Source organism: Phyllobates terribilis, unplaced genomic scaffold (genome assembly GCF_046119375.1).
Source record: "Phyllobates terribilis strain yellow unplaced genomic scaffold, ASM4611937v1 Scaffold_79__1_contigs__length_6888602, whole genome shotgun sequence".
Classification (NCBI taxonomy): Eukaryota; Metazoa; Chordata; class Amphibia; order Anura; family Dendrobatidae; genus Phyllobates; species Phyllobates terribilis.
Window position 1 is genome coordinate 5,095,151 of NW_027362839.1, and position 24,495 is coordinate 5,119,645.

The 24,495-nt window shown below is 44.8% G+C and overlaps 1 long non-coding RNA gene across 1 annotated transcript in view; it reads left to right on the top strand.

The window, feature by feature from the left end:
* The first annotated feature begins 7,736 nt into the window (after positions 1 to 7,736).
* LOC141197005 (uncharacterized) overlaps positions 7,737 to 24,495 on the top strand; it is a 69,604-nt gene continuing 52,845 nt past the window's right edge. Inside the window, exons 1-2 of the long non-coding RNA XR_012269352.1 lie at positions 7,737 to 7,926; positions 11,491 to 11,577. This is a non-coding gene — a long non-coding RNA (uncharacterized lncRNA). The remainder of the gene's footprint in view (positions 7,927 to 11,490; positions 11,578 to 24,495) is intronic.

Here is a 24,495-nt window from a genome sequence, read left to right on the forward strand (position 1 = left end):
ATTGCAGCGGATCAGTTAAAAACGGGTGCCGTATGTGTTGTACCCAGGGCCGGCATCACCACCCGGGCAAGTGCCTGGGCCCTGAGCGAGCAGGGGGCCCACTCACCCTCTGGGACACCAGCGCGCTATGGGGCCCATGAGTCGGCGGGGCCTGATGCCAGCGAATGGGCACGTGCACTGGGCCTTCCCCAGTGCTTTAAACTGTTTGCAATACTTACCTCTCCCTGTTCCTCTGCTGCTCCTCTGTCTTCTGCGTCTTCTTACTCTGTGACATCTCAGGGCAGAGGGCGCAATGACGTCACTACAGAGCGCCCTCTGCTGAGCAGTCCCAGTGCAGAGAGTCGGAAGACGCTGATGAGACAGGCCTGCTTCCAGCAAGGAGCGGTGAGTATTTGATTTTTTTTTTTAATGTAATGAGTATTATATGGGGCTCATTATCTATTGAACAATATATGGGGCCCATTATGTATGGAGTATTATATGGGGCTCATTATGTATGGAGTATTATATAGGGCTCATTATCTATTGAACAATATATGGGGCTCATTATGTATGGAGTAATATATGGGGATCATTATCTATTGGACAATATATGGGGCTCATGTATGGAGTATTATATGGGGCTCATTATCTATGGAACATTATATGGGGCTCATTATGTATGGAGTATTATATGGGGCTCATTATCTATTGAACAATATATGGGGCCCATTATGCATGGAGTATTATATGGGGCTTATTATCTATTGAACAATATATGGGGCTCATTATGTATGGAGTATTATATGGGGCTTATTATCTATTGAACAATATATGGGGCTCATTATGTATGGAGTATTATATGGGGCTCATTATCTATTGAACAATATATGGGGCCCATTATGTATGGAGTAATATATGGGGATCATTATGTATGGAGTAATATATGGGGATCATTATCTATTGAACAATATATGGGGCTCATTATGTATGGAGTATTATATGGGGCTTATTATCTACTGAACAATATATGGGGCTCATTATGTATGGAGTATTATATGGGGCTCATTATCTATTGAACAATATATGGGACTCATTATGTATGGAGTATTATATGGGGCTCATTATCTATTGAACAATATATGGGGCCCATTATGTATGGAGTATTATATAGGGCCCATTATCTATGGAGCATTATATGGGGCCTATTCTTTATGGAGCAATATATTGGGCCCACTATTTATGGAGCAATATATAGGGCCCATACTGTATGGAGCAATATATGGGGCCCATACTGTATGGAGCAATATTTGGGCTCCATTATTCTGTATGGAGCATTATATGGTACCCATTATGTATGGAGCAATATATAGGGCTCATTTTACTTTATGGAGTAATATATGGGGTCCATTATACTGAATGGAGCAATATATGGGGATCATACTGTATGGAGCATTATATGCGGTCCATTATTCTGTATGGAGCAATATATGGTGCCCATAGTACTGGATGCAGGACCATGTGCTGCCCATAATACTGTATGGAGGACCATGTGGTGTCCATAATACTGTATGGAGGACCATGTGGTGTCCATAATACTGTATGGAGGACCATGTGGTGTCCATAATACTGTATGGAGGACCATGTGGTGCCCATAATACTGTATGGAGGACCATGTGGTGTCCATAATACTGTATGGAGGACCATGTGGTGCCCATAATACTGTATGGAGGACCATGTGGTGCCCATAATACTGTGTGGAGGACCATGTGGTGCCCATAATACTGTATATGGAGGACCATGTGGTGCCCATAATACTGTATATGGAGGATCACGTGGTGCCCATAATACTGTATATGGAGGACCACGTGGTGCCCATAATACTGTATATGGAGGACCACGTGGTGCCCATAATACTGTATGGAGGACCATGTGGTGCCCATAATACTGTATAGATGACCATGTGGTGCCCATAATACTGTATGGAGGACCATGTGGTGCCCATAATACTGTATGGAGGACCATGTGGTGCCCATAATACTGTATATGGAGGACCATGTGGTGCCCATAATACTGTATATGGAGGACCACGTGGTGCCCATAATACTGTATATGGAGGACCACGTGGTGCCCATAATACTGTATATGGAGGACTATGTGGGGCCCATAATACTGTATATGGAGGACCACGTGGGGCCCATAATACTGTATATGGAGGACCACGTGGGGCCCATAATACTGTATATGGAGGACCACGTGGTGCCCATAATACTGTATATGGAGGACCTCGTGGTGCCCATAATACTGTATATGGAGGACCATGTGGGGCCCATAATACTGTATATGGAGGACTACGTGGGGCCCATAATACTGTATAGAGGACTATATTGTCTGGTCTGAACTGTGCGCTGGGAGGATTCGCCGGTTTCTGAGCTGTTGTAGACTTTACAATAGATATCACTCATGTAATGTGAGAAGTGAAATCTTTAGCATTGTACTATACCTATATTTCTGTGCATCATGAATCGTGGTAGGTGTGAAAGGGGCCCACTGAGACTTTTGCCCGGGGCCCATGAAATCCTGGAGCGGCCCTGGTTGTGGCATCTATTTCTTTTTGTACTGTGTGCATGAGTTTTAATGGCGAATTTCTTTAAAAAATCAGTGGGATAAACCGTCATCTGAACTTGTCCCTTAACTTACATTGGTCTGTGAGGTGATCTGAAAGCAGAAAATCCAATGCTGACTTCTAGAACATTTGGGGTAACTTTCCCGCATTGGTCTCTACATAATCTGTGAATTCAGGGAACTGCTAGATCTGCGGCAGATAAAAGAGGGATTATATCAAAATGCCATCATGCAGACCAGCAAGTGACACATCGCTGGGATAAGGTCCTCTGCCCGACTTGTTGCTTTTAGATTACATAGCAAAAACCTGATGACAGTTTCCCTGTAATAAAATCCCAGAGCTTCTCACATGGGAAATCCAGCGGGTGGCAGATACTGGCCTGGAATCCTGCAGATACACAGCACTGCCGTCGCCTATACACTGCATTGTGAAAGGATTTGGCCCCCTTGAACTTTTCTACCTTTTGCCACATTTCTGGCTTTAAACATAAAGATATAAAATTCTATTTTTTGGGGGAAGAATCAACAACAAGTGGGACACAATCGTGAAGTGGAATGAAATTTATTTGCTATTTTAAACTTTTTTAACAAATTAAAAACTGAAAAGTGGGGCGTGCAATATTATTCGGCCCCCTTGAGTTAATACTTTGTAGCGCCACCTTTTGCTGCGATTACAGCTGCAAGTCGCTTGGGGTATGCCTCTATCAGTTTTGCACATCGAGTGGCTGAAATTCTTGCCCATACTTCCTTGCAAAACAGCTGGAGCTCATTGAGGTTGGATGGAGGGCGTTTGTGAACAGCAGTTTTCAGCTCTTTCCAAGATTCTCGTTTGGATTCAGGTCTGGACTTTGACTTGGCCATTCTAACACCTGGATATGTTTATTTTTGAACCATTCCATTGTAGATTTTGCTTTATGTTTGGGATCATTGTCTTGTTGGAAGATAAATCTCCGTCCCAGTCTCAGGTCTTTTGCAGACTCCAACAGGTTTTCTTCCAGAATGGTCCTGTATTTGGCTCCATCCATCTTCCCATCAATTTTAACCATCTTCTCTGTCCCTGCTGAAGAAAAGCAGGCCCAAACCATGATGCTGCCACCACCATGTTAGACAGTGGGGATGGTGTTTTGAGGGTGATGAGCTGTGTTGCTTTTACGCCAAACATATCGTTTTGCATTGTGGCCAAAAAGTTTGATTTTGGTTTCATCTGACCAGAGCACCTTATTCCACATGTTTGGTGTGTCTCCCAGATGGCTTGTGGCAAACTTCAAACGAGACTTTTTATAGATATCTTTGAGAAATGGCTTTCTTCTTGCCATTCTTCCATAAAGCCCAGATTTGTGCAGTGTATAACTGATTGTTGTCCTATGGACAGACTAACCCACCTCAGCTCTAGATCTCTGCAGTTCATCCAGAGTGATCATGGGCCTTTTGGCGGCATCTCTGATCAGTCTTCTCCTTGTTCGAGATGAAAGTTTAGAGCAGTGTTTCCCATACTCCAGTCCTCACAGACCCCACAGGTCATGTTTTCAGGATTTCCATAGTATTGCACAGGTGAGAAAATTCCTGATGCCTTGATGATACTTCCATCACCTATGCAATACTAAGGAAATCCTGAAAACATGACCTGTGGTGGTCCGTGAGGACTGGAGTTTGGGAAACACTGGTTTAGAGGGACGGCCGGGTCTTGGTAGATTAGCATTGGTCTGATACTCCTTCCATTTCAATATGATCGCTTGCACAGTGCTCCTTGAGATGTTTAAAACTTGGGAAATCTTTTTGTATCCAAATCCGGCTTTGAACTTCGCCACAACAGTATCTCGGACCTGCCTGGTGTGTTCCTTGGTCTTCATGGTGCTCTCTGCACTTGAAACAGAACCCTGAGACTATCACAGAGCAGGTGCATTTATACAGAGACTTGATTACACACAGGTGGATTCTAGTTATCGTTACCAGTCATTTAGGACAACATTGGATCAGTGGATTCTAGTTATCGTTACCAGTCATTTAGGACAACATTGGATCATTCAGAGATCCTCACTGAACTTCTGGAGTGAGTTTGCTGCACTGAAAGTAAAGGGGCCGAATAATATTGCACGCCCCACTTTTCATTTTTTATTTTTAAGTTTAAAATATCCAATACATTTCATTCCCACTTGTTGATTCTTCCCAAAAAAATTTGAATTTTATATCTTTATGTTTGAAGCCAGAAATGTGGCAAAAGGTGGAAAAGTTCAAGGGGGCCAAATCCTTTCACAATGCGCTGTATCTACCACTCGCTGACCTCCCTCTGTGAGAAGCTGATGGTTATTAATGATGGAATACAATGTTTTATTATAGCGGTGAGTGCTGCATTCACTTCTTACACTCATTCATGTGGATTTGTCTGATTAGTGACCTGCACCAGCTTATATCATGGGGCTGCTCAAAGTATAAAAATTTACCAAAAAGGTGTGGTCTGTTTATTTTCTTTTGGTTTCCATTTTGTTTTACTTTTTTTTTTTCTTTACGTGGATCTTTCTGTAAAAAATAAATAAATAAAATATAGTCAACCTCTGGTATGCTCTACTACCATGAGATCCCCATAATAAAGGCAGAATTTAATAAAGGGTTACACATTTATCCAAGACATTGAAAGTTATGGCTAAAAAGGTAAAAAGACTTTTCTTTTTTTGCAGCAAAATTGGCTACAATTGCCCAGACAGGTTATATTTGCCCACAGCGTCGGACTGGGGAGACTGGGGCCCACCCTACAGCTAGATGCAGATACCTGTTAGCCTTTATCCCCGTTATAGTGGGACCTCGACTGTAAAACACAGGCGGCTCCTGCACATCTACTGTGCGCACAGCACAACTGGGATGGACAATTACGGTAGTTTGCATTAAAGGGCTTCTTTGGTGAAAACAAGTTATCACCGATCCATGGGCTCCTCAGGATTGGTGATAACTTAATGATCGTTTGGGTCCGACCATAGGAAACCGCACTGATCAGAATTGGGAAGTTTTATCCCTGACAGGACACTTTTATCCCCATTTTAAAATGCAGCGTCAGGTGGGATGTCTGACCGCAGATCCATTCATTCTCTTTGGGGCTTCCAGAAAAAAACAAGAGCAGCGCTCGCAGCCATTGAGGGAATGAATGGATCAGTGGTGAAGTCACACATGCTGCTCCAGTCTAGTGGGGATAAAAGCTCCACATTCTACCAATCGGTGCGGGTCCCAGCAGTCAGACCCCCACCAATCAATACCTTATCACTTATCCTTTGGAAAGGTGATTACCTGTTTTCACAGTAGAATTCCTGTAAGTTCATCTTGTTCCAAGTATTTAATCAGAAATCTAAATAAAGATTATTCTCCTAATATCAGAGAGAACAATTGACTGCTATACACAACACAATCCACTTTTTCAAGACCAATAATACCACATTCAAGGGAGAACTAACGTGACACTGTGACCAGACCACATATTACCAGCATAAAGCGACCGAATAATCCCACGTAGAAGGGAGAAATACAGCCACACCGTGACCAGACCACATATTACCACCACATAGTGACCGAATAATACCACATATTGTATAAGGGACAAATATCGCCACACCATGATCAGACCAGATTTTAGCAGCATATAGCGACCAAATTATTCCACATAGAAGGGAGAACTACCGTCACACCGTGAGCAGACCACATGACCACCACATAGTGACCGAACAATACCTCATACTGTAAAAGGGACAAATATCGCCACACCATGACCAGACCAGATTTTAGCAGCATATAGCGACCAAATTATTCCATATAGAAGGGAGAACTACCGTCACACCGTGAGCAGACCACATATGACCACCACATAGTGACCGAACAATACCTCATACTGTAAAAGGGACAAATATCGCCACACCATGACCAGACCAGATTTTAGCAGCATATAGCGACCAAATTATTCCACATAGAAGGGAGAACTACCGTCACACCGTGAGCAGACCATATATGACCACCACATAGTGACCGAACAATACCTCATACTGTAAAAGGGAGAAATATCGCCACACCATGACCAGACCAGATATTACCAACATATAGCGACCCAAATAATTCCACATACAAGGGAGAAATACCACCACACCATGTCCACACCACATAGTGACCAAATAATAACACATACAGGGATAAATACCACACCATGACCGGACCAGATATTACAACATAGTGACCGAATATTACAATACTGATCATTAATGAAATGTCCTCGGACGTACATTCAGTTGAAACCAGTGGGCCCCCTCTACGTCCTGCTCAGGGTCCTGCCAAGGACCCTGGCCCACCGGATAATCGTTCAGTGTCCCGGTGCTCCAGTCAGACCCTGTTTGCCCACCAAACTCATCCATTTAAATGTCTGATTTTAGAGTTTGCATTGTGTTCCTTTTCTTTGCTTATAAAAACATAATAATTATAGTCTATGGACCTTTTCTGATGCTGATGGTTCACAAAAGAAATTTGAGACATGTTTGATTGTAATCTGATTTGCAGATAAAGCTGGCCCATTCAAATGATTGGATTGCCAAAAAAAGATCCATTTGCATCCTTGTTCTGTATGTTTTTCACTGACTAATGTTAGAAGTTTGTAAATCTTCATCACTTTTTTTCTCTCATCAATAGGTGGCAGAAAATGTCATTTTTCAACATGAGGAGAGAAAACTTCATTCCATCACTTTACCTGATGGGCCCATGCAGGGTCGGACTGGCCTGGTGTGATAAATTCCCGGTGGGCCCCGATGAGAGAGTGAGAGAATTGGTAGCGGGGGCTCTTAAAAAGTGCGGGCCCTTTAAAAGCGCAGCCGAAGGAAATGTAGCGTCGCGTGCGGCGCTCCTACTATTCAGTGGTGACAGCGGGTGACGCGCATAGTCACATGACAGGAGGACGTGATCTTGGTGGGCGGTGACACGCACCGCGCTCTGCTTTCCCGCTGGTGGCTGGCAGTTGTGTGGTGTCAGGTGACACGCTGACGTCACGCTCTCCTCTTTCTGCTCCCCTGCCGGTTTTCGATACGCCGACGCCGCGCTCTGCTCTCCAGTCCCGGCTCCTGCTCCCTTGGAATTGGCCTTGTAACACCGGCTCCCATCCGGGTATGTAACACCGCACCAGCACCGCGCACCGCCCTCTTCTCTCCTGCTCTCTTGGCCTTTTAAGCCGGCTCCTGGGCTGAGTATGCGGTGACCTGCACTCTGCTCTCTCACCATCACCCTGGAAACAAGGCTGCCGGCCCCGGCTACAGCTCTCCCTGCTTCAACTTCAAGTCAAGTGCAATAGCCACGTTTTTCTGGGTGAGTGTTCCCAGCATTGGTCATCATCCATATATGGAGGGGTCGCAGGCTGGTCACATGGTGACATGGATGGAGACATGGGGCTGAAGGCGGGGCTGGCTGGACCCATGGGGACATGGGGCTGAAGGGGGGGCTGGATGGACTCATGGGGACATGTGGCTGAAGGGGGGCTGGATTGACCCATGGGGACATGGATGGGGACATGAAGCTGAAGGGGGGGCTGGCTGGACCCATGGAGACATGGGGCTGAAGGGGGGGCTGGATGGACCCATGGAGACATGGATGGAGACATGGGGCTGAAGGGGGGGCTGGATGGACCCATGGGGACATGGATGGAGACATGGGGCTGAAGGGGGGGCTGGATGGACCCATGGGGACATGGATGGAGACATGGGGCTGAAGGGGGGGCTGGATGGACCCATGGGGACATGGATGGAGACATGGGGCTGAAGGGGGGGCTGGATGGACCCATGGGGACATGGATGGAGACATGGGGCTGAAGGGGGGGCTGGATGGACCCATGGGGACATGGATGGAGACATGGGGCTGAAGGGGGGGCTGGATGGACCCATGGGGACATGGATGGGGACATGGGGCTGGATGGACCCATGGGGACATGGGGCTGAAGGGGGGGCTGGATGGACCCATGGGGACATGGGGCTGGATGGACCCATGGGGACATGGGGCTGGATGTACCCATGGGGACATGGATGGGGACATGGGGCTGAAGGGGGGGCTGGATGGACCCATGGGGACATGGGGCTGGATGGACCCATGGGGACATGGGGCTGGATGGACCCATGGGGACATGGGGCTGGATGGACCCATGGGGACATGGGGCTGGATGGACCCATGGGGCTGGATGGACCCATGGGGACATGGGGCTGGATGGACCCATGGGGACATGGGGCTGGATGGGGACATGGGGCTGGATGGACCCATGGGGACATGGGGCTGGATGGACCCATGGGGACATGGAGCTGGATGGACCCATGGGGACATAGATGGACCCATGGGGACATGGAGCTGGATGGACCCATGGGGACATGGATGGGGACATGGGGCTGGATGGACCCATGGGGACATGGGGCTGGATGGACCCATGGGGACATGGGGCTGGATGGACCCATGGGGACATGGGGCTGGATGGACCCATGGGGACATGGGGCTGGATGGACCCATGGGGCTGGATGGACCCATGGGGACATGGGGCTGGATGGACCCATGGGGACATGGGGCTGGATGGGGACATGGGGCTGGATGGACCCATGGGGACATGGGGCTGGATGGACCCATGGGGACATGGAGCTGGATGGACCCATGGGGACATAGATGGACCCATGGGGACATGGAGCTGGATGGACCCATGGGGACATGGATGGGGACATGGGGCTGGATGGACCCATGGGGACATGGGGCTGGATGGACCCATGGGGACATGGGGCTGGATGGACCCATGGGGACATGGGGCTGGATGGACCCATGGGGACATGGATGGGGACATGGGGCTGGATGGACCCATGGGGACATGGATGGGGACATGGGGCTGGATGGACCCATGGGGACATGGATGGGGACATGGGGCTGGATGGACCCATGGGGACATGGGGCTGGATGGGGACATGGGGACATGGGGCTGGATGGACCCACGGGGACATGGATGGGGACATGGGGCTGAAGGGGGGGCTGGATGGACCCACGGGGACATGGATGGGGACATGGGGCTGAAGGGGGGGCTGGATGGACCCACGGGGACATGGGGCTGAAGGGGGGGCTGGATGGACCCACGGGGACATGGATGGGGACATGGGGCTGAAGGGGGGGCTGGATGGACCCACGGGGACATGGATGGGGACATGGGGCTGGATGGACCCACGGGGACATGGATGGGGACATGGGGCTGGCTGGACCCACGGGGACATGGATGGGGACATGGGGCTGGCTGGACCCACGGGGACATGGATGGGGACATGGGGCTGGCTGGACCCACGGGGACATGGATGGGGACATGGGGCTGGCTGGACCCACGGGGACATGGATGGGGACATGGGGCTGGCTGGACCCACGGGGACATGGATGGGGACATGGGGCTGGCTGGACCCACGGGGACATGGATGGGGACATGGGGCTGGCTGGACCCACGGGGACATGGATGGGGACATGGGGCTGAATGGGGGGGCTGGCTGGACCCATGGGGACATGGGGCTGAATGGGGGGGCTGGCTGGACCCATGGGGCTGAATGGGGGGGCTGGCTGGACCCATGGGGCTGAATGGGGGGCTGGCTGGACCCATGGGGCTGAATGGGGGGGCTGGCTGGACCCATGGGGCTGAATGGGGGGGCTGGCTGGACCCAATGGGACATGGGGCTGAATGGGGGGGCTGGCTGGACCCATGGGGACATGGGGCTGAATGGGGGGGGCTGGCTGGACCCATGGGGACATGGGGCTGAATGGGGGGGGCTGGATGGACCCATGGGGACATGGGGCTGAATGGGGGGGCTGGCTGGACCCATGGGGACATGGATGGGGACATGGGGCTGAATGGGGGGGCTGGCTGGACCCATGGGGACATGGGGCTGAAGGAGGGGCTGACTGGACCCATGGGGACATGGATGGGGACATGGGGCTGATGGGGGGGGCTGGCTGGACCCATGGGGACATGGGGCGGAAAGGGGAGCTGGATGGACCCATGGGGACATGGAGGGGGACATGGGGCGGAAAGGGGGGCTGGATGGACCCATGGGGACATGGGGCTGAAGGGGGGGGGGCTGGCTGGACCCATGGTGACATGGATGGGGACATGGGGCTGAAGGGGGGGCTGGGTGGACGCATGGGGTGACATATGGATGGAGGCAGGGGGCTGAAGGGGGGGCTGGCTGGACGCATGGGGAGACATGGATGGAGGCATGGGGCTGAAGGGGGGGGCTGGCTGGACGCATGGGGAGACTTATGGATGGAGGCACGGGGCTGAAGGGGGGGGCTGGCTGGACGCATGATCGGACACATGGAGGTGAAGGTGGCCAAGTTGGGGACCTGGATGGACACATGGAGGTGAAGGGCGGCAAGCTGGACACATGGGGACCTGGATAGATATATGGGGTGGGGTGGGATGCATATATGAGGGGGACAGGATGGATATATGAAGGGGGGCGGGCTGGACACATGGAGGCCCGGATGGATATATGGGAGGGGCAGGCTGGACACATGGAGACCAGAATGGATATATGGGGGGGGGGGTCAGGTTGGATAGATGGGTGGCCACGCTGGACAAGGGACTTTATTACTGTTTAGGGGCCAGATTGAGGAACTTTATTAGTTTATGATGGCGAATGGGGAACATTATTACTTTAGAGTCCAATTAGGGACATTATTACTTCTGTAATATAATTTACTTTTTAGGAAACTGTTTTCCATAAGAGGGGACAAAAGGGGGGTCCTGTTACTGTGCAGGGCGCCACTATGTCGCTTTATTTCTTCAACTGGTGTAGTGTAGAATCCTGGGGAAAAGTGGGAATGTGCTCTAAAAGAGATCAGTTATTGATAACTGTGTGTTATTTTCTGCAGAGATGATTCCTGGCTGGAAGAAGTGATGGCGGACTGTGCCAGATGAAGAAAAGCGAAGATGAAGAACTTCACCTAGAGACATCACTGGTGAGTCAGTGTATTACTGTACACTTACACTATATAGTATATACTGAGCTCCTGTGTATGTCACTCGTGATAACTGTATTACCTGTACACTATATACAGAGCTCCTGTGTATAATGTCACCGGTGATCACTGTATTACCTGTACACTGACACTATATACAGAGCTCCTGTGTATAATGTCACTGGTGATCACTGTATTACCTGTACACTATATACAGAGCTCCTGTGTATAATGTCACTGGTGATCACTGTATTACCTGTACACTGACACTATATACAGAGCTCATATGTATAGTGACAGTGTTGTTAGTATTGTGGTTTGTATTCCTGATCAGTATTGTAGTATTTGGTCACTATGTGGTGGTAATATGTGGTCTGGTCATGGTGTGGTGATATTTGTCCCTTTTGTATGTGGTATTATTGGTGTTGTTATAGTGGATTATGTTGTGTATGGCGGTCATTTGTTCTCGCTGAGATTAACTAGGAAAAGATTTTTTTCAATGAGGCCACGGCTTCACTATCCGTATTTGGTCAGTATTTTTTCTCAGTAGTGAGAGGCAAAAGCAGGAGTGGGTGATAAATCCAGAATTGGTGACTTGTTTCTATTCTACCTTTTCTCTGATTGTTCCTCACCTGGTTTTGGCTCCCACTCCTGAGAATAATCCTGACTGAATACTGATAGTGGGGCTGTGGCCTTAGAGATGAAATACTTGGAGCAGAGCGTCAAAGATGGACTTACAGGGGTTCTCCGGTGAAAACAAGTAATCACCTCTCCACAGGATCAGTGATAACTTATTGATTGGTGGGGGTCTGACTACTGGGACCTGCACCGATCGGCAGAATGTGGAGCTTTTCTCCCCATTAGACTGGAGCTCATGTGCGACTCGACCACTGATCCATTCTTCCAATCGGTGCGGTTTCCAATCAATAAGTGATCACCTATCCTGTGTAGCCCATGAATCTGTGATCACTTGTTTTAACCGCAGAAGCTCTTTCATGCAAACTCCAGAAATTGTCCATCCCTGTTCTAGTCTGTGCACAGTAGATGTGAGGAGCCGCCGGTCACTGCTCCACTATAACAGGGAGATAATATAAGAGAACCACCGAATGATAGGTCCAATACAACAAAAGCAATTCAAAAATACCTTTATTCAAGTTATGGTTAAAGTGACACTACATACACAAGGAAAGCCGCATTATAATAGTCATACAGCAATGTTATAATATATACTAGACTCTGAGATATATAGATGAATAAGAATAGATAAACATCAAGCAGGTTAATACATGGAAGGAAGGGGACAAACGGAAAGGGGTTATATCACCGAAATGGCAACTAAGAAAACATGTGAATGGCCAAATCATAAATATATATATATGTACATGGCAGTGTGGAGAGGAAAATTCCCGTGTGCTCCATGTCATTTAATAGTACATATACCCCATGCTTATCCATACAGTCCAGAGTAATCAGTGTGTAAGCCCAAATATAGAGTGTATCTACCTGCACAGAAGTCCAGTGTGTATAAATGGCATCAAGCGGCGCAGCCCCGACGCGCGTTTCGGACACACGTCCTTCGTCAGGGGGTAGCGTCCATATGAACCAGCACGTATAAAAATACTAATGTGACCAATCGGTAAGCACCGGGTGTCCTACATAATTAGGATCGCCCGCAATTAAGCTCCAAATTGAGGCGGGCGCATACAGCTGGTTATCCGCCGGTGTATACAGGCAGCGCTTGATGTGCACGCATGCGGCGGCCGGAGGGACTGGAAGTCGCGGGCATCGCGTCATGCATCAGCCGACGACGGGAACACACGTGACCCGGGTCACCTGATGCATAGAGACACGTGACCGCAGCCTCACGGAGCACAGACGGCGCATGCGCGCAGCGCTTACTCGTAGAATGGGCATCAAATTGTCCTCTGTATCCAAGCAACCACGGGAGATCAGGAAGCCAGAATGGAGAAAGGAACACAAGAGGAATAAGGATCACGCAGATAGAGACAACTCGGGGAATCAGAGTGACAATAAGTAAGTGTGAGACTAGTGAAGTGACTGTGCAAATCATACAAATATAATCATATGTTATGTATATACACATCGACCACAATGGGAGATATGCATAGAGAGGAAGAGGGATAAAGTGAACATGTGCTATATATCAAAGACCTATAATGGCCAGTTAAAACATTAAGGTGTGTGTATATAGAGTATAACACAGTGTATATATCCATATTTGAATATATTTGCGTATACATACATATCAAATATAAAGTGTTTACGTGCAATAAATAGAGTAACATGAAAAAAAGGGGGGGGAAAGAAAAAAAGAGAAGAGAAAAAAATATATATATAAAAGATATATATAAAAAATAAAATAAAAATTTTTTTTTACATATAAATATATAGATAGATAGTAAAAACAATCAGATAATACATCAACATACGTATGGAAATAATATACAGGTGAGACATTCTATCCCATCAAGAAAAAATTATATTTTTATATATAAAATATATAAAGAAAGAAAAAAGGGGGAGAGGGGAAGGGGGGGAAGAGAAGAACAATATAATAACGGCTTCCAATCTTCAATCCCGAAATATGTCATAACACTAGGATCCCACTCCGATGCTAGATCAAAGGCCACATCAGAAATAAACTATAAGAGGGGAGAGAGAGTTAAAATTACTATCATATAGAAAATAAATAAAAACATGTTAAAAACAAATTAAAAACAAACAGGCAGGTTCAAGGACTAGATTGGTCACAGAAATGGAACGTAACTCATGTCAATACCGGTAGGCCAATTCCTTAGATTAAGGAGAATCTGCTCCAGTGATGCGGATTTTATACAACAGGCCGATATATTAAAGATGCGATTCTTGGAGAGAGGCTACAGCCGTCGCTCCGTCAAAAGAGCATTTAATAGGGCTAAACATACCTCTAGACACAATGAACTATATTCAAATAAGACACAGCCAACGAACAGAACTGTTAGATTCATCACACAGTATCATGGTCAAACTAATCTGATGCGCTATTTTCTAAACAAATCTTGGCCCATCCTACAATCTGACCCTGTGCTCTCGAGATATTTGAGCCCGAAACCCAATATCACTTTTCGTCGGTCACGTAATTTACGGGACGATCTAGTGAAAAGTCACTATACCAATGAAAGAACAACTTTTATGTCTAAAGTGAAACCACTCAAAGGCTGTAGACCCTGTGGTAAATGTGTGGCATGTTCAAATGTGGTGCGATCCGACACATTTCAAAGCTCGGACGGACTTACAATATATAATATCCAACACCTCATTACATGTACCACAACTGCAGTGATCTATTATGCCACTTGCCCATGCTCATTAATCTATGTGGGATTAACTACCCGCCAATTAAAGGTTAGGATACGCGAGCATGTTCTTGGTATTATAGCAGCAAAAGAAATCAATGATCCATCGCTCTTGAAGACAATACCGAGACACTTCAAGACATTTCACGGATGTGACGCCTCATTACTTAGAGTAATTGGAATTGATATGGTTCCACCTAACATTAGAGGAGGCAAGATAAGTAAACGTCTGGCCCAATTAGAAACAAGATGGATCTGGACATTGAAAACTGTCTGTCCTTTGGGACTCAATGAGAACATGAGTTACGTTCCATTTCTGTGACCAATCTAGTCCTTGAACCTGCCTGTTTGTTTTTAATTTGTTTTTAACATGTTTTTATTTATTTTCTATATGATAGTAATTTTAACTCTCTCTCCCCTCTTATAGTTTATTTCTGATGTGGCCTTTGATCTAGCATCGGAGTGGGATCCTAGTGTTATGACATATTTCGGGATTGAAGATTGGAAGCCGTTATTATATTGTTCTTCTCTTCCCCCCCTTCCCCTCTCCCCCTTTTTTCTTTCTTTATATATTTTATATATAAAAATATAATTTTTTCTTGATGGGATAGAATGTCTCACCTGTATATTATTTCCATACGTATGATGATGTATTATCTGATTGTTTTTACTATCTATCTATATATTTATATGTAAAAAAAAAAATTTATTTTATTTTTTATATATATCTTTTATATATATATTTTTTTCTCTTCTCTTTTTTTCTTTCCCCCCCCTTTTTTTCATGTTACTCTATTTATTGCACGTAAACACTTTATATTTGATATGTATGTATACGCAAATATATTCAAATATGGATATATACACTGTGTTATACTCTATATACACACACACCTTAATGTTTTAACTGGCCATTATAGGTCTTTGATATATAGCACATGTTCACTTTATCCCTCTTCCTCTCTATGCATATCTCCCATTGTGGTCGATGTGTATATACATAACATATGATTATATTTGTATGATTTGCACAGTCACTTCACTAGTCTCACACTTACTTATTGTCACTCTGATTCCCCGAGTTGTCTCTATCTGCGTGATCTTTATTCCTCTTGTGTTCCTTTCTCCATTCTGGCTTCCTGATCTCCCGTGGTTGCTTGGATACAGAGGACAATTTGATGCCCATTCTACGAGTAAGCGCTGCGCGCATGCGCCGTCTGTGCTCCGTGAGGCTGCGGTCACGTGTCTCTATGCATCAGGTGACCCGGGTCACGTGTGTTCCCGTCGTCGGCTGATGCATGACGCGATGCCCGCGACTTCCGGTCCCTCCGGCCGCCGCATGCGTGCACATCAAGCGCTGCCTGTATACACCGGCGGATAACCAGCTGTATGCGCCCGCCTCAATTTGGAGCTTAATTGCGGGCGATCCTAATTATGTAGGACACCCGGTGCTTACCGATTGGTCACATTAGTATTTTTATACGTGCTGGTTCATATGGACGCTACCCCCTGACGAAGGACGTGTGTCCGAAACGCGCGTCGGGGCTGCGCCGCTTGATGCCATTTATACACACTGGACTTCTGTGCAGGTAGATACACTCTATATTTGGGCTTACACACTGATTACTCTGGACTGTATGGATAAGCATGGGGTATATGTACTATTAAATGACATGGAGCACACGGGAATTTTCCTCTCCACACTGCCATGTACATATATATATATTTATGATTTGGCCATTCACATGTTTTCTTAGTTGCCATTTCGGTGATATAACCCCTTTCTGTTTGTCCCCTTCCTTCCATGTATTAACCTGCTTGATGTTTATCTATTCTTATTCATCTATATATCTTAGAGTCCAGTATATATTATAACATTGCTGTATGACTATTATAATGCGGCTTTCCTTGTGTATGTAGTGTCACTTTAACCATAACTTGAATAAAGGTATTTTTGAATTGCTTTTGTTGTATTGGACCTATCATTCGGTGGTTCTCTTATATTATGTGTCTTACCGAATGGTCTGCCATTTCACGTTGGTCCATATAATAAGTACACGATTACTTACCGGCCCGTTGATTTGCGGGTCTGAATATGATCAGTGTCTTATACTGTTATATTCAGTGTTGTATATATCTGATAATTTTACTGTGTTTTGCACAGGCTCCGTCTACTCTGAATATGGACCTAAAAGCCAGGGAACTATCCTGGCAGGGACAAATTAATGAAGTTTTTGGTAACAGTGGTGCTGCAGCTTTGGATTCTATTGGTTCACAGGTTGATATAGCTACTAACGTAATTAGGAACCTATTGTTAAAAAGGACACGCCTTTGGTGGAATAAAGCTTTCCTTGAAAATTACATTCTGAAACAGTTGATCCCTAGAGGCCTTAGGGTACGGGTCATACCATCCTTTCTGATTGAAGATAAGGACTTTATTAGGGATTGGGAGCAAGTGTGTAATGACACATCTAAGAGATTTATGGAGTTATTGATACAACTCAATCTCAAGTCCATCAATGAGATTGATAAATCCCTTGAAAAGACGGTCTCCAATGCAAAAGTGGATTTATCTGTGGATCAAATTAACTCCATTGATGCACAGATGAATAAGTCCATGGACTTGTGGGTAAAGGACATCCAGGCGAACCATGCCAAAAAACTAACTAGAGACCAGAGGGATTTTTCGATGGGCAGAGTATATAGGTGGAAGAAACTTACTCCCCCGGGCCTAACTAGGGATCGCACCCCATCTATTTCATCAAACCCGCCGACCAGCGAGGCATCTGACGCCTCCTCTTCCGTCTCTGTATCTACTCCAAAACGGAAACGCGAGTTACGGTTCCCTCCTAACAAGCGCAACTATAACTACTCACCAGAATCTAGAGGCAGCTTGAAGGTAATTAACCTAAGTTCTCACTCTTTTTCCCAGCAGGAGATTTCGTTGTTGAATAAAGGTTTGATGTTTTGCCCTTCAGCACAATTCGATAGGTTTACGGCCATTAAAGATCTCCATCTTTTTGCACGGAAATTACTATTTAAAAGATACTTCCATGATGAGGCCGCCTTTTGTTTATTTCCCACAGAGACGGAACAGGAGGCGTTAGCCAACCTGGAAGAACTGGCGGAGGAACATAACAGTCCGATAGGGGGTAAGATCCCTTCCTCTATTAGACCACGCTCTCAGAAATTCCCACCCCTATCTACGTGTCCCACCATTGATGTATTTGTTAAAATGGTGAGCAAAGACTTTGAGAAAATTCCACGTTACCCAACATTAGATAATTTGACTAGAGATGAGAGACAGTGTCTCCAGCGGCTGCGTAAGTTGCCAGATGTGGTGTTTAAACCAGCTGATAAGGGTGGGAATGTGGTGATCTGGCCTAAATCAATGTACGAGGATGAAGCCTTCCGCCAATTGAGAAGTGTGGAATGCTATAAGAAACTAACCTTTAATCCCATAATAAAATATCAGACGGAACTCTCCTCTATCTTACAAATAGCTAGGGACAATGGAGTCATTTCAAAAGAACTACATCTAGCACTCCAGGTCAGTGAACCCTCCATTCCCACCCTGTATCTTTTACCAAAAATACATAAAAACTGCCAAACACCACCAGGGAGACCAATTATCTCAGGGAAAGGGAATTACCTGGAAAATGTAAATCGATTCATTGACACCAAACTGCAGCCGCTGGTAGAATCACTACCTTCTTTTACCAAAGACACCTCTGAGTTCTTGAGGAAAATAGATGGGCTTCACATAGATGGGGATACCATTCTCGTAACAGGTGATGTAGAATCATTGTATACCAATATTCCCCATGCAGATGGAATACGGGCTACCCAATTCTTTCTGCAGTCTTCATCCAACACAACGGATATGAGTGATCTCATTATCCAACTACTAGAGTTCACCCTATCTCATAACTTTTTTCTATTCAATGGGTCCTTCTACCTACAGCTCCGGGGTACCGCAATGGGTGCGGCATTTGCACCGGCATATGCTAATTTATTCCTGGGGCTGTGGGAGAGGGACCTATTCCTGTCAGATCAGTATCCATCTATGGACCGCGTTCTTTTTTGGACGCGATACATAGATGATATATTCTTGATCTGGCAGGGGACCATTAAAGAATTACATCAATTTATGAATGATTTGAATCAGAATCATTTAAACATTCACCTTACATATCAATACGACACGGACTCCATCGATTTCCTGGATGTGAAGATATATAGGGATGCCCATAACTGTTTACAATCCACTCTATTCCGTAAAGATACAGCGGTGAATTCTCTACTGCTGGCATCTTCGTCACATCCTCCAGCAATGATTCGGTCAATACCGGTAGGCCAATTCCTTAGATTAACCACTTCGCGCCAGAGCCTGTTTTTGCCTTCGTGACCGGGCCAATTTTTTCAATTCTGACCACTGTCACTTTATGAAGTAATTACTCTGGAACGCTTCAACGTATTCCCCTGATTCTGAGAATGTTTTTTTCATGACATATTGTACTTCATGATAGTGGTAAAATTTCTTCCATATAACTTGCGTTTATTTGTGAAAAAATCGGAAATTTGGCGAAAATTTAGAAAATTTTGCAATTTTCAAACTTTTAATTTTCATGCCCTTAAATCAGAGAGATATGTCACACAAAATAGTTAATAAATAACATTTCCCACATGTCTACTTTACATCAGCACAATTTTGGAACCAAAATTTTTTTTTGTTAGGGAGCTATAAGGGTTAAAAGTTGACCAGCGATTTCTCATTTTTCCAACAAAATTTACAAAAACATTTTTTTATGGACCACATCATATTTGAAGTCACTTTGAGGGGTCTTTATGACAGAAAATACCCAAAAGTGACACCATTCTAAAAACTGCACCCCTCAAGGTGCTCAAAACCACATTCAAGAACTTTATTAACCCTTCAGGTGCTTCACAGGAATTTTTGGAATGTGGAAAAAAAAAATTAACATTTAACTTTTTTCACAAAAATGTTACTTTAGACCCAATTTTTTTTATTTTCACAGGGGTAACAGGAAAAAATGGACCCCAAATTTTTTTGTGCAATTTCTCTTGAGCGTGCTGATACCCCATATGTGGTGGAAAACCACTGTTTGGGCGCACTGCAGGGTTCGGAAGGGAAGGAGCGCCATTAGACTTTTTGAATGTAAAATTTGTCTGAATAATTAGCAGACACCATGTTGCGTTTGGAGAGCTCCTGATGTGCCTAAACAGTGGAAACCCCCCACAAGTGACACCATTTTGGAAACTAGACCCCTTAGGGAACTTATCTAGATGTGTGCTGAGCACCTTGAACCCCAAGGTGCTTCACAGAAGTTTATAATATTGAGCTGTAAAAATAAAATTTTCACATTTTTCCCACAAAACCGTTTTTCATCCCTTAATTTTGCATTATCATAAGGGTAATAGGATAAATTGCACCATGAAATTTGTTGTGCAATTTCTCCTGAACACGCTGATACCCCATATGTGGAGGCAAATTACTGTTTGGGCGCATGGCAGGGTTTGAAAGGGAAGGAGCGCCATTTGACTTTTTGAATGTAAAATTTGTTTGAATAATTAGCAGACGCCATGTCGCATTTGGGGAGCCCCTAATGTGACTAAACAGTGGAAACCCCCCACAAGTGCCACCATTTTGGAAACTAGACCCCTTAGGGAACTTATCTAGATGTGTGGTAAGCACCTCGCACCCCCAGCTGCTTCACAGAAGTTTATAATATTGAGCCGTAAAAATAAAATTTTCACATTTTTCCCACAAAACCGTTTTTCATCCCTTAATTTTGCATTATCATAAGGGTAATAGGATAAATTGCACCATGAAATTTGTTGTGCAATTTCTCCTGAACACGCTGATACCCCATATGTGGAGGCAAATTACTGTTTGGGCGCATGGCAGGGTTTGAAAGGGAAGGAGCGCCATTTGACTTTTTGAATGTAAAATTTGTTTGAATAATTAGCAGACGCCATGTCGCATTTGGGGAGCCCCTAATGTGACTAAACAGTGGAAACCCCCCACAAGTGCCACCATTTTGGAAACTAGACTCCTTAGGGAACTTATCTAGATGTGTGGTGAGCACCTTGAACCCCAAGGTGCTTCACAGAAGTTTATAATATTGAGCCGTGAAAATAAAATTTTCACATTTTTCCCATAAAAAATGTTTTTCATCCCCTAATTTTGCATTATCATAAGGATAACCGGAGAAATTGCACCATGAAATTTGTTGTACAATTTCTCCTGAGTACGCCGATACCCCATATGTGGGGGAAAACCACTGCTTTGGTGTACGGCAGGGTTCGGAAGAGAAAGGAGCGCTATGTTGGCTGGGATAGGCAGCAGACACCATGTCACATTTGAAGAGTCGCTGACATGCCAAAACAGCAGAAGCCCCCACAAGTGACCCCATTTTGTAAACTACACCTCTCAAGGAATTCATCTAGGGAAGTAGTGAGTATTTTTTAATTTTTAAATTTATACCATTGGGCAGTGAAAAAATCATAATTATATTTTTACCACAAAAAAATGTTTTACCCTCAGATTTTACATTTTCACACAGGGCAATGGGTAAAAATGGTGCCGAAATGTGTCACACAATTTCTTCTAAAAGTGTCAATACCCCATATGTGGCTGTATCGTACCGCTTAGCCATACGGTGAGATCTGGGGGGGACAGAGTGCTATTTGACAATTGGAGAACAAATTATTGTAGAATAGGCATTTGGATTTGGGAGCACAAAATTTTCTGAATTTCTTTTGGGGGGCAAGGGTCATTTTGCTTTTCCAGAGCCTTTCTGCTACCAGTAACTTGGAAGTCCCTTATATTTTTAACAGATGACAGACCTGAGTGGGGACTAGCTTTTTTTGAGGACTGAGTTGAAGCTTTTATTGGGAACATTTTACGTAACATTTATCCGGCGCTCTAGGCTGAGCACTTACATCGGGGTTTCCATCTAAATTTCCAAGTGATGTAATTCAGATGAAACCCCTGCAGGATCCATTCACTGTAATGAGGCAGCAGAGTTACTCTGGACACCGTCTGGCCTCTGTGTAGCGGTGTCCTTTTTTTCAGAAGTGCACAAAACTGTGGCCAACCGCACTTTTATGCACGCCTAAAACAAATGACACCGTGGGATCCCAGGCTAGACGGCGTCCACAGTGGCCTATATCTGTCTCATTACAGGGAATCTTCCGTCATGGGTTCCGGCTGAATCATGTATTTCAGAGATTTACACGGAAACTCTGGTGTAAGTGCTCAGCGCAGAGCACAGGATAAATGTGAGCAGAGCCTTACTGGGATCTTTGGGGACATAATAAACAAATCAGTAGCAGGTGAAGAATTGGTTTTATTTATTTTTTACGCCGTTCCTAGTGTGATATAACTGATTAGATTACTTTATTCTTCGGGTCGGTGTGATTACAGAGATACCAGATTGATATCGGGTTTTTATGACTGACAGCTGTCACACACTAAAAGACGCTTTTTTTGCAAAATCTAGTTTTTGCATCACCATATTTTGAGAGCTATAATTTTTCCATATTTCGGCCGACAGAGTCATGTGACGGCTTGTTTTTTGCGGGACGAGTTGACATTTTTATTGGTACCATTTTTGGGTATGTGACATTTTTTGATCGCTTTCTATTCCGTTTTTTGGGAGGTAAAATTAACAAAAACAAACAATTCAGGAATTGTTTTTTGAGTTTTTTTTTTATGCCGTTCTGCGTGTGGTAAAAGTGATCAGGCAGCGTTATTCTTCGGGTCAGTACATTTACAGCGATACTACACTTACTGTATTTTTTTTATGTTTTGGCGCTTTTACACAATAAAATATTTTATAGAAAAAAATATTTTTTTTGCATTGCTTTATTCTGAGCGCTATAACTTTTTTATTTTTCGGCTGATAGAGCTGTATGGCGGCTTTTTTTTTGCGTAACAAGATGACGTTTTCAGTGGTACCATTTTTATTTCTATTTTGTTTTTTGATCGCATTTTTTTCCACTTTTTGTTTGGCAATATGATGAAAAAGCATATTTTTTTGCTCCGTTTTTTATTTATTTTTATTACGGTGTGCACAGAAGGAGTTAATTAGTGTGACAGTTTTATAGCTCGGGTTGTTTCGGACGCGGCGATACCAAATATGTGTACTTTTTTTGGTTTTGTAAAAATATACGGATTTATTGGTTTAATATTTTATTTATTTATTTTTATTTATTTTGTGATTTTTTTTATTAATAGTTTAAAAACTTTTTTTTTACTTTTTTTCACATTTTTTCTTAGTCCCTGTATGGGACATTAATTTTTATTTTTCTGATCTCATGTAATGTAATAGACATATATTACATTACATGAGATCTTCCCTGACTGTTTCAGTCAGAGTCTCCTGTCTGGCTACAGCTGCAGCTGAGCCAGACAGGACACCATATATGGCAGAGCTGGAGGCGGTCATGTGACCTCCAGCTGCCATAGCAACCCCAGGTCCTGGAAGGACTCGGAGGTCTTCGGAGAGGTAAGTTGACGACCCCCTCTCCTCCTGCTGTCTCCTATATGCCGTGATCACTATAGATCACAGCATATAGAAGACAGCTAGGGGTTAACATCACTGGGACCTGATCTAATCAGGTCCCGATGATGTTCCCTGTCAGAGCTAACGCTCTGCACCGGAATCGCAGCGCTTGCAGGACCCTGGGGGTCCTGAGCGCTGCGAGACCACCCACCGTTTTTAAACGTCGGCGCTGCACAGAGCCCAGCAAGCGCCGACGTTTATCTACAGTGGGCGGTCGGGAACCGGTTAAGGAGAATCTGCTCCAGTGATGCGGATTTTATACAACAGGCCGATATATTAAAGATGCGATTCTTGGAGAGAGGCTACAGCCGTCTCTCCGTCAAAAGAGCATTTAATAGGGCTAAACATACCTCTAGACACAATGAACTATATTCAAATAAGACACAGCCAACGAACAGAACTGTTAGATTCATCACACAGTATCATGGTCAAACTAATCTGATGCGCTATTTTCTAAACAAATCTTGGCCCATCCTACAATCTGACCCTGTGCTCTCGAGATATTTGAGCCCGAAACCCAATATCACTTTTCGTCGGTCACGTAATTTACGGGACGATCTAGTGAAAAGTCACTATACCAATGAAAGAACAACTTTTATGTCTAAAGTGAAACCACTCAAAGGCTGTAGACCCTGTGGTAAATGTGTGGCATGTTCAAATGTGGTGCGATCCGACACATTTCAAAGCTCGGACGGACTTACAATATATAATATCCAACACCTCATTACATGTACCACAACTGCAGTGATCTATTATGCCACTTGCCCATGCTCATTAATCTATGTGGGATTAACTACCCGCCAATTAAAGGTTAGGATACGCGAGCATGTTCTTGGTATTATAGCAGCAAAAGAAATCAATGATCCATCGCTCTTGAAGACAATACCGAGACACTTCAAGACATTTCACGGATGTGACGCCTCATTACTTAGAGTAATTGGAATTGATATGGTTCCACCTAACATTAGAGG